The 10,000-nt window shown below is 41.0% G+C and overlaps 1 protein-coding gene across 3 annotated transcripts in view; it reads left to right on the top strand.

The window, feature by feature from the left end:
• The window catches only part of LOC123515505, a 105,050-nt gene that overhangs the window by 452 nt on the left and 94,598 nt on the right, over positions 1-10,000 (top strand). For 2 of the 3 annotated variants that reach the window (XM_045274174.1, XM_045274175.1), the window contains exon 2: positions 986-1,478. The gene's annotated coding sequence lies outside the window, so the exon portion shown is untranslated. The remainder of the gene's footprint in view (positions 1-985; positions 1,479-10,000) is intronic. The other variant, XM_045274176.1, reaches the window with a different exon arrangement.

Genomic DNA, 10,000 nt, shown 5'->3' with positions numbered 1-10,000 from the left:
GGGAGGGAGAGGGAAACGGTCCGTGCGTGGCCGGGTTCATGGACGTTCCTCAAGGTTACTTACGATATCGTCTGGACATCTCACACTATCGTGGATTCCCTGCACTCGCGGCGCCCGTCAGGAGTGTCCGGCGCGGGGAAGTGTTGCCTCACCTCTCGCCTCTCGCGGGGCGGGCTGGCGCTGCTCAGCCACGCACTGCTCGCGACGGACTCTGCTTCACTCGCGGCTGTCACTCACTTGTTACCCGTCACGACTGTCACTGCTGAGGCTTGCATTGTGGCGCTGCGAGGCGTGTTGTGGTGAAAAGGACACCGATCAGAGTCCACCTCGCTATTCACTGTTAACAATTTGTTGTCGAGTTTGTTCTTATCATTAGTATTAGTATTGTTATTGTCATTATTATTTTCATTATCATTATTTCTATTATAATTTGTATTCTTCTTCTTCTTCTTATTATTATTATTAATATTATTATTATTATTATTATTATTATCATTACTATCATTATTATCATTATCATCATTATGATTATTACTATCATTGCACTAACAGTCATCATGATTTCTATTTATGATTGGTTTTATCGTATCAATAATAGTAATATTAGTTTGTATAGTACTAGTAGAAGTAATAATAATAATAATATTAATAATAATAATAGTAGTAGTAGTAGTAATAACATTAATAATAAGAATAATGATAATAGTGGTTGTAGTAGTGATGACAACAACACCGCCAATACTAATAATGTCACAGGCAATCACCGGAAAGAGCAAACACAGGAGGCGGGCCGAGCGTCGCGTTGAGCCCCTTTAAGCCCAAGCTTTGATTCTGAATCTCTGATTTAGTGAAGCAAATAATTCAATTTAGAGAAATTATGTGGCGCCCAAACCTCGTTCAGGGTAAAAACTGTTGAGAGAGAGAGAGAGAGAGAGAGAGAGAGAGAGAGAGAGAGAGAGAGCTGATTCCTTCACAACAATCGCAGCAGAATTAAAGAGAGACCAGAGCCACGCATTAAAGACGAACATGAAGGAGACAATGGACTAGACGAGGCACGGCAGTAGGCGGCGGCGGCGGCGGTGGGTGGTGGCAGAAGTGGCCAAACAGTGGTGGTGTGGTGGTGGTGGTGTAGTGGTGGTGGAGTGACGCACGGCCGGAGACAGGTGACGGGGCGTAATCTGGCACTGCAGGCGGGAGTGCCAAGCTACAGGCCACTCAGGATCTCTCCACGGACTGTCTCGGAGAAGCAGCGCCGGCCGGGGAGACAGATTGGTGCCCCGGCCGTCGTGACAAGCAAAGACACGGCCGGTGGCTGGCGCTGGCTGGCTGACTGCTGTGCCTCGCGTCCCACTGTGTCACTCATGCTGCAGGTCCCCGTGAGGCGCCCCAGGACCCCGCCAGTGCCACTCACACCCACGCACCTGTGAGGATACCAGTGACGTCTCTCCTCTTCACGGCGTCTCCTGCTAGCACCAAAGGTAGGCCCCATATGGTGCCTCTGTTGACTCTGACTGTTGGTGTTTGTCTCCCCTCGTGTCTGTGTGTACTGCAAGCTTGGGGTGTTTTATGTGGGCTTTGTGCGTGCTCTGGGCAGTATGTTCATGTCGTAGGGAAGCTTATTTGTCTATTCGCTAGTGCGTAAGTGAGAAAGTTTGTTTATACCTGATTTTTAGTTTGTGTGCTGTAAGTTATGGGAAAGAAGTAATTCGTTCATTAGTCAGTTTTCTCTAGAATTCTTTCAAATTCTGAGAAAGTTTGTTATAGATTTGTTCCTGAGAGTTCGTTCAAATTGTATACAAAATCTGTCTAGTTACCATCTCTTTTGTTCTCTGGAGTTTAATCAAGTCGTAGGAAAAACTCCATCTGTTCACTAGCCTGTCATGCTCTGCAGAGTGGAAAACAGAGGCCCATTTATGTGCACTCAGTCACACACACACACACACACACACACACACACACACACACACACACACACACACCAGTGCTCGTACACACTGGCCCTTGGGAGAAAAAGGGAGAGGAAGACACGGAATCAAGGTAAAGCACAGTGAAAGTGATGAAGGAGTTCAGATTCCGGTCAGGTCTTCGCATCGATAAGGCGGACAGAATAAAGATAGGAGCAAGCAGGAGTGGAGAGTCTGAGGAGAAACATATGCAGGTAGAAAGTTGAAAGGAATTATTGCCTTGAAAATAGCGGTGGCAGATTCCAATATAATAAAGCGGTGAAGTATGAGAGAAAACATGAGTGGATGAAGCAGCAGACTAATTCTTGCTACAAAGACGCACTGTATCGTAAACCATAAGTGAAAATCCTTGAGATCGTGTTGCGTGAGTAGAAATTCTCATGCACTTAAGAAACGCTCTCTATACTTGGTGGGACGCGTCTTTCTTTATATAGAGAGATAGTGAAAAGAAACAACGGAGACTACTGAACACTTGACTCCATGTAGACTGAGTGAGCGAGGGGAGCTGTGTCAAACTCCCGCTATAATCGCAAGTGAAGGACAAGCCGAGAGTGAGCAATGCGTGCGAGAGATTCTGCCGAGTGTCACTAAGGAAAGGACAGTAATCGGAGGCTGCTTTAAGAGATGAAGGGACTGACTAAACCATTCATCTTTTTTATCCCTTTAGTCGTGAGTTTTCTGAGACCACTGCTGTCATTCAAAGTGTTGTTAAGAATAGGGGGACAAATTTCTGGAGGGCTGCGTTAAGAAATGAAGAAGCTGGCTTATCCTTTCGTCTTTTTAAACAGTGAATCGTGAGTTTCCTGAGACTACCGCTGTCATTATAAGTGTCATCTAAAGGAAGAGGCGACAATTTTCTGGAGGGTTGTGTTAAAAGATTCAAGAACTGATCTAACCATTCATTGATTTGTCCATTGAGAAAGGTCAATTTTTGTTTATCTTACTGCTGAGTATCATTAAAAGTGTCAAGGTGTGTTATTAAAGAATACCTGCCACTTACCTGAAATGTTTTGTTAGCAGATGAAGGAACCGATTTCACCATTCATTGATTTAACCATTAAAGGAAGGAGGGTTCAGTTTTGATTACCGCTGATTGCAATTAGAAAACAAAAGTGTCATTAAAGAGGAGGGAGACACTTTTCTTTGAGACCCTGTTAAGAAATGGGGGAATTTATCTTTTCTTATATGTTAGAACGTAAAACCAACCAAAGGCTACAAAAACGATCAAACAGATAGACTCACTGACCATCAACCTAACCTTTGAAGAACACAAGGTCTCCCGAAGCTACTCACCTGCTGACTACCACTGAGGAGCGTCTTTGAGATGTGCTACTGAAGAAGTGGGGACAGTTTCCTGAAGGGTGCGTTGAGTTGATGGGTGAAGGAGGTAATTTAACCCATTCACTATCATGCCGTGTTTTCATATTCATTCTGCTTACTATTTGGTGATTTTATACAGCTTCAGAAACTTACGTGGGGATTAAAATAGTGAAGAGTTTGGCTATTAATCCTTTGACCTCCATAGAACCATCCTAATGTAAATAAGATCGTCTAATCGTACCCAAAACTCAAGATTAAAATGTGGCTCGGTACTGAATAGGTTAACCATTTATTGAGTTAACCACTAAGGAACACAAAGTTCTCCTGAAGCTACCAGCGAATTTCATAAAAAAAAAAAAGGTGCCATTCAAACGTGGCATTAAAGTAAGGATAGTTTCATTGAAGATCATGCGACTAGGTAGTGAAAGAATCAAGATATTTGGACGTGAAGAATACACGCTTTAAAGGACTATAGTGCCATTTAAATCTCTTGCCTTCCCCACATAACCTGCCAAAGAATCACCCTTAGGAGTTTGTGAATAAGATTTATGATTTTTTCACACGACAATGCGCTTCCAGGAAAGGTTTGCCTAGTAATGGGTATCCAGTTGCCCTTGACCGCCTATCAGGGACATCAGGGAATCGCTAGCCTTAATTCATAACGTGCTGTATTGAAAAGGAACGACATTTGTGGGAGGCTGTCGAGTTAATAAGTGAAGGATTTGATGCCGCTAAGTAATTAAGAATATCAATTTTCTTCTTATCTTTAAATGATTAAGTTAGGGAATTTTTAACGTCTTTAGTGTTATGTACGTGTCAGAAGTTAGTTGATTTCTCGAAGTTATTAAGTGTCAGGGTTTCTTTGTAGCCTTCAATGATGGAAGTTAGGGAAATTTTAACGTGCATAGTGTTATCTACGTGTAAGGAGTTGATGGCTGCAAGAAATCAAGAATGTCAGGGTCTGTTTCTAGCCTTCAATGATGAAAGTTAGGAAATTTTTAACGTGCATAGTGTTATCTACGTGTTAGGAGTTAGTGACTCTACCTAGTTTAGAACATTAGTCTCCTTCTTATCTTTAAATCATGGAGTCAGTGAATTCTTAACGTCTGTAGTTTTACGTACGTGTTGGAAGTAAGTTGATGCCTTTAAGTAATTCAGAATGCCAAGGTTTCTTCCTAGCCTTAAATCATGGAAGTTAGCACATTGTTAACCTCCATAGTGTTATCTACGTGTTAGGAATTTATGTCTCTAAGTAATTAAGAATGTCAGGGTTTCTTTCTACCCTTAAATTATAGGAGTTAGCAAATTTTTGACGTTCATAGTGTTATCTACGTGTTAGGAGTTAGTGTGTCTACCTAATTAAGAACATCAGTTTCCTTCTTACCTTTAATCATGGAAGTTAGGGAAATCTTTAAAGCCCATGCTGTTATCTACGTGTTAACAATTAGTTGATGACTTTAAGTAATTAAGAGTGTCAGGATTCTTTATTCCAGCCTTAAATTATGGCAGTTAGTACATTTCTAACATCCATAAAGCTATCTACGTGTTAGGAATTGATGCCTCTAAGTAATTAAGAGTGTCAGGGCTTCTTTCTATCTTTAAATCATTGTGGAATTTTTAACGTGTTAGGAATTGATGTCTCTCGGTAATTGAAAGTACCAGGCTTTTTTTACCCTTAAATCATGGAGTTAGGGAAATCTTTAAGGCCCATACTGTTATCTACGTGTTAGGAATTAGTTGATGCCTCTATGTTATTAAGAGTATCAGGATTTCTTCTTAGCCTTAAATTCTAGGAGTTAGCAATTTTTAACGTCCATAGAATTATCTGTGTTAAAAGTTGGTCTCTCTAGGTAATTGAAAGTGCCAAGGCTTTATTCCAGCCTTAAATTATAGGAGTTAGCAAATTTTAACGCCCATAATGTTATCTACGTGGTAGGAATCAATGTCTCTAGGTAAATAAAAGTACTAGGGTTTTTTTCTTACCCTTAAATCATGGAAGTTAGGAAAATCTCTAGTGTTATTTTCGTACTAGGAATTGATGCGTCTACTTAGTTAGGGATATCAGTTTCTTTCTTAACTTTAACCCCTTCAGTACTCGGACGTATTTCTACCTTGAGTTTTGTGTATGATTAGACCATTTTATTGACATTAGGAAGGGTCTATGGTGGTCAGAAGGTTACTGGCCAGATTCTTCACTTTTATAATTCCCTCATGTATTTCTGGAGCTGTAGAAAATCGCCAAGTACTAAGCAAACTGAATATGAAGACGCGCCCTGGTACTGAAGGGGTTAAGTCGTGGAGTCAGTGAACTTCTCAACGTCTTTAGTGTTATGTACGTGTTACAAGTTGATGCCTCTAAATAATTAAGACTACCAATATGTATTTTCTATCCTTAAATCATAGAGGTTAGGATCTTTTTAACGTCCATAGTATTGTCTGCGTATTAGGAATTGATGTCTCTACTTAATTAAACCCTTCAGTACCAGAACGCTATTTTATATATATTTTGCTTAGTACTTGACGATTTTCTACAGCTCCAGAAATATATGTGGGAATTAAAATAGTGAAGATTCTGGCCATTAACCTTCTGACCTCCATAGACCCTTCCTAATGTCAATAAAATGGTCTAATCGTACACAAAACTCAAGGTAGAAATACGTACCAGTACTGAAGGGGTTAAGAATATCACTGTTTTTCCAATCCTTAAATCATGGAAGTTAGGAGGTTTTTAATGCCCATATCTTCGTGTTATTACAGAGTGCATAGTGTTCTGCAAGGTGCTAACGAGCTGACAGGTAAAGAATTGATGCCTTAAGCCATTTAAAAATATCAGGTTTCTTTTACTTAACCCATAAATCATAGAAGATGCGCCGTCCATAGCTACCATAGAGTCCTGCGCGTGTTGGGAGAGAAGACTGTTGAGCTGATTGGTGAGGTTAAGTAAAGTATCTGGCTATTAACCTCTTCAGTACCTGAACGTATTTTTACCATGAGTTTTGGGCACGATTACATGATTTTATTTACATTTGGAAGGGTTTATGTAGGTCAGAAGATTAATGGCCAGAGTCTTCACTATTTCAATCCCCACATACGTTTCTGAAGGTGCATAAAATCGCCAATTAGTAAGCAGAAAAAAAAGTGTACGGGTGGAAAAAATTGAATATTGCAGTGCATGTGGTTAGGAGCGCCATTTGACTGTAAGAGTGAGTAGGATGACTAGATGGTGGCATGGCAAGAGTCGGAGGAGAGTGACTCGGTAAGCTAGTGTGGTTATTCTACTCTGAAGGGGGTTGAAACACTCCATATTTCCCTCGCACTATGACTGAGTGTGATTAAGAAAGAACGTTATTAAAAGGTGTCAGTCAGAAGGAGGTTCTTTTCTGGAAGGTTGAGTCTGGTTAGGTAAAGGAAAGGTAAGCTCTGAAACTCTATACCTGCTTCTGTGTTTCCATCTTCCTATGAGCTGAATTTATTTAGTCTCTTCAGTACCATGGCACGTTTTCTTATTATTCTTATTGGTGACTTCATACAGCTTCAGAAACTTATATGAGGATTAAAATGGTAAACACTCTGGCCTTTAATATTCCGATCTCCATAGACCCTTCCTAATGTAAATAGAATCGTCTAGTCATACCCAAAAATGCGTCCAAGTACTGAAGGGATTAAAAGGGAGATTTCAAGACACTTCTCTCATTCTTTTGGATAAATCTCTTAACCCTTTTCGGGGACCGGCATCTCTGTGTTTTTTTTTTGTCTAATCGATTTTGTTGCTCTAGGCCGGTTTTCCCCTCTTGCCTCAGCTAAAGTGCAGCGGTTTAATTAGCTTTCCTTGGCGTTACCCGTGGCGTCAGTGTTCGATGCGTGTCATTAGCGAAAGGATGTTATTTTGGAAAGTTTTATCGAGTGGAACCATGAGTGCTTTGGGGTCCGAGGGGTCTCCAAGCACATGGGTTCGAATCCTGTCCACAGTCCGAGTGTAGGGTGGGGTTCCTCACTCGGGGCAATAGTTTCCTAGTGGGTGTGCTTTGAGATAGGAGGTACCCTGAAATGTATCCCCTTTAGCCCATAAATTCCCGTGAAAAGCCCTCATGGTATAAAAGAATAATGAAAAAAAAGGAGTTCGATTATTTTGCATCAAGGAAAACAACAAATGTTCTTTTACTTTATCCGTGAAGTGTAGTATTTATAAGACTCCATAACGTGTGAAAGTAAGCAGAGACGCATTAATGATAGAGTTTACAGGAAAGCGTGTAAAACAAAGCAGAATAAAAGAGAGAAAAAAAGAAGAAGAAAAAAAGAGCGTTGCAGTACCAGTCCTCGCTTGTCTTATATTCTGCGTATATCGATGGAAAAATAAAAAAGAAAAGATGAAACGCGCTTAAAAAAAACATAATACTCCTGTCTTTTCCTTTCACTTCAAGCGTAGATCTGTGAAAAGGAAAAAAAAAAAAAATAGACAACATTTTAAAACATATCCTCATCTTCTCCAAACATACAAATAATAAAAAAGAAAAAAAAAAGAAAAGCCTTAGGAAAAAATCTACGTATCTTCACAATGTTCTATTTCTATGCTAAGATCAACAAAACTAAAAAGACACCAACATGAACCAGTTTCCATTATATTATTGTCATACGGGAAAAAGAATAAACATTTAATAGAACCTCTTCTCATCAGGTGTCAGTGTCCATTGAGGTGTGTGTGATAGTGTGGGTGTTCTTCCTTTGATCCAGCGCGTCTCTGATTGATTGAAATGCGGCAGAGTGTGTGAGGGCGCAGCAGTGCATCCTAATCCTTGCCTCTGCTTCCCCTCCCTGCGCTACATATTGCTGTGTTAGACTTGCTCATCATTACCTGCCGCTCTTACAAATACGCTTACTAAAAATACACCAAGAGAGAGAGAGAGAGAGAGAGAGAGAGAGAGAGAGTTGACTGAGTGATTGATTAAGTGGTATTTTGCCACCGCAACAATGAGGTCATGGAGAGAGAGAGAGAGAGAGAGAGAGAGAGAGAGAGAGAGAGAGAGAGAGAGAGAGAGAGAGAGAGAGATGGGGATAAAGAGCAGACAAATACACAGACGGGAAAAAGAGAAACAGACATCCAGAGAGAGAGAGAGAGAGAGAGAGAGAGAGAGAGAGAGAGAGAGAGAGAGAGAGAGAGAGAGAGAGATAAGTATGTGTACGTGTGACAGAGAGAGCGAGTGGGTGTGGGCAGAGCTGAGGGACAGACAGAGAGAGAGAGACAGACAGACAGACAAACAGACAGACAGACAGACAGACAGAGCGATCACCATTCCCTTTACCAGTTGTGACGGGTCATTAGAGAGACACAGCTGACAGGACTTAGTAACCCCCTGACAATCACTGGAGAGACTGCGCTGCTCCTCCTTCCTGCCTTGTCTTCCTTGATCGCTGCGCCCGCCACTCCTGCCCTCTGGTGCTGGCGATGCTGGGGAACTACGGTGACTAGGGTGATCAGGGGGAGAGGCAGTTCTCAGAGTGTTGGTCTCCTATGTAACTCCTGGTGCTGTTGGTGCTGCGGTTGTGTTGTGTGTTGTGTTGAAGTGGTGCCGTTGTTTGGCTTGCTTTATGGGGTGATGCTGTTTGTGGTGGTGGTGGTGGTGGTGGTACTACTTCTCCTACTGCTACTGCTGCTACTACTACTACTTCTACTACTACTACTATTCTTATTAACCTCATTCCCTTCTTCTTCTTCTTCTTCTTTTTCTTCTTCTTCTTCTTCTTCTTCTTCTTCTTCTTCTTCTTCTTCTTCTTCTTTTCTTCTTCCTCTTTTCGTCAGTTAACGTGGATTTAAGGAAAGAGAATGAATTTGAAAAGGGAAGAATTACAATATATAAGGAGGCAGTGGTGACATGCAGCGTACGAGACCGATTAGAAAATAAAGAAAGTCTTCAAATGAAAATAAAAAGAAAAGAAAATAAATTCCAAATGTAGTTACTATTCTTTCTTTCTCTCTCCATATTTTCTTGTGATGTTGTGGATGGCTTCCTGTTTTGACTGATATTTATCTCTATTTCAACTAAAGTATGAAAAATAATGCTAGTAATATAACATTACTTACTTTTCGCTGTGGGTTGTAATAAATATGTATCTCTCTTAATATTGTTTCCCAGAAGTTGTTGCGTTGATAATGTAATGAGGTACAGCACTATGGATTTCCATATTTCACAGGAAAGCACCACATTTGCATTTACATACCTGTGATCCTAACCTAACCCAACAACAATTAAATGACTCAAGGCGAGATGCTATAGGACGCCTAACTTCTGATCTTTCACTTGTTTCTGATTGGGGCAGAGAAAACCTGGTTTTGTTCAATGCCTCAAAAACTCAATTTCTACAACTATCTACTCGACATAACCTTCCAGACAACTATCCTCTCTTCTTCAATAACACTCAACTTCCCTCTCCTCTACATTAAACACACTCGGTCTATCCTTCACTAAAAATCTAAACTGGAAATTTCACATCTCTACTCTTGCTAAATCAGCTTCCAAGAAGTTAGGTGTCCTATGGCGTCTTCGTCCATTTTCTCTCCCTCCCAGCTGCTTGCTCTGTACAAGGGCCTTATCCGCCCGTGTATGGAGTATGGCTCTCATGTCTGGGGGATCCACACACAGCTTTACTAAACAAGGTGGAATCTAAAGCTTTTCGTCTTATCAACTCTTCTCCTCTAACTGACTGTCTTGATTCTTTAA

Source organism: Portunus trituberculatus, chromosome 39 (genome assembly GCF_017591435.1).
Source record: "Portunus trituberculatus isolate SZX2019 chromosome 39, ASM1759143v1, whole genome shotgun sequence".
Taxonomy (NCBI): Eukaryota; Metazoa; Arthropoda; class Malacostraca; order Decapoda; family Portunidae; genus Portunus; species Portunus trituberculatus.
Note: the sequence above shows the minus strand (reverse complement) of the source record. Positions and strands in the feature narration are given on the sequence as shown.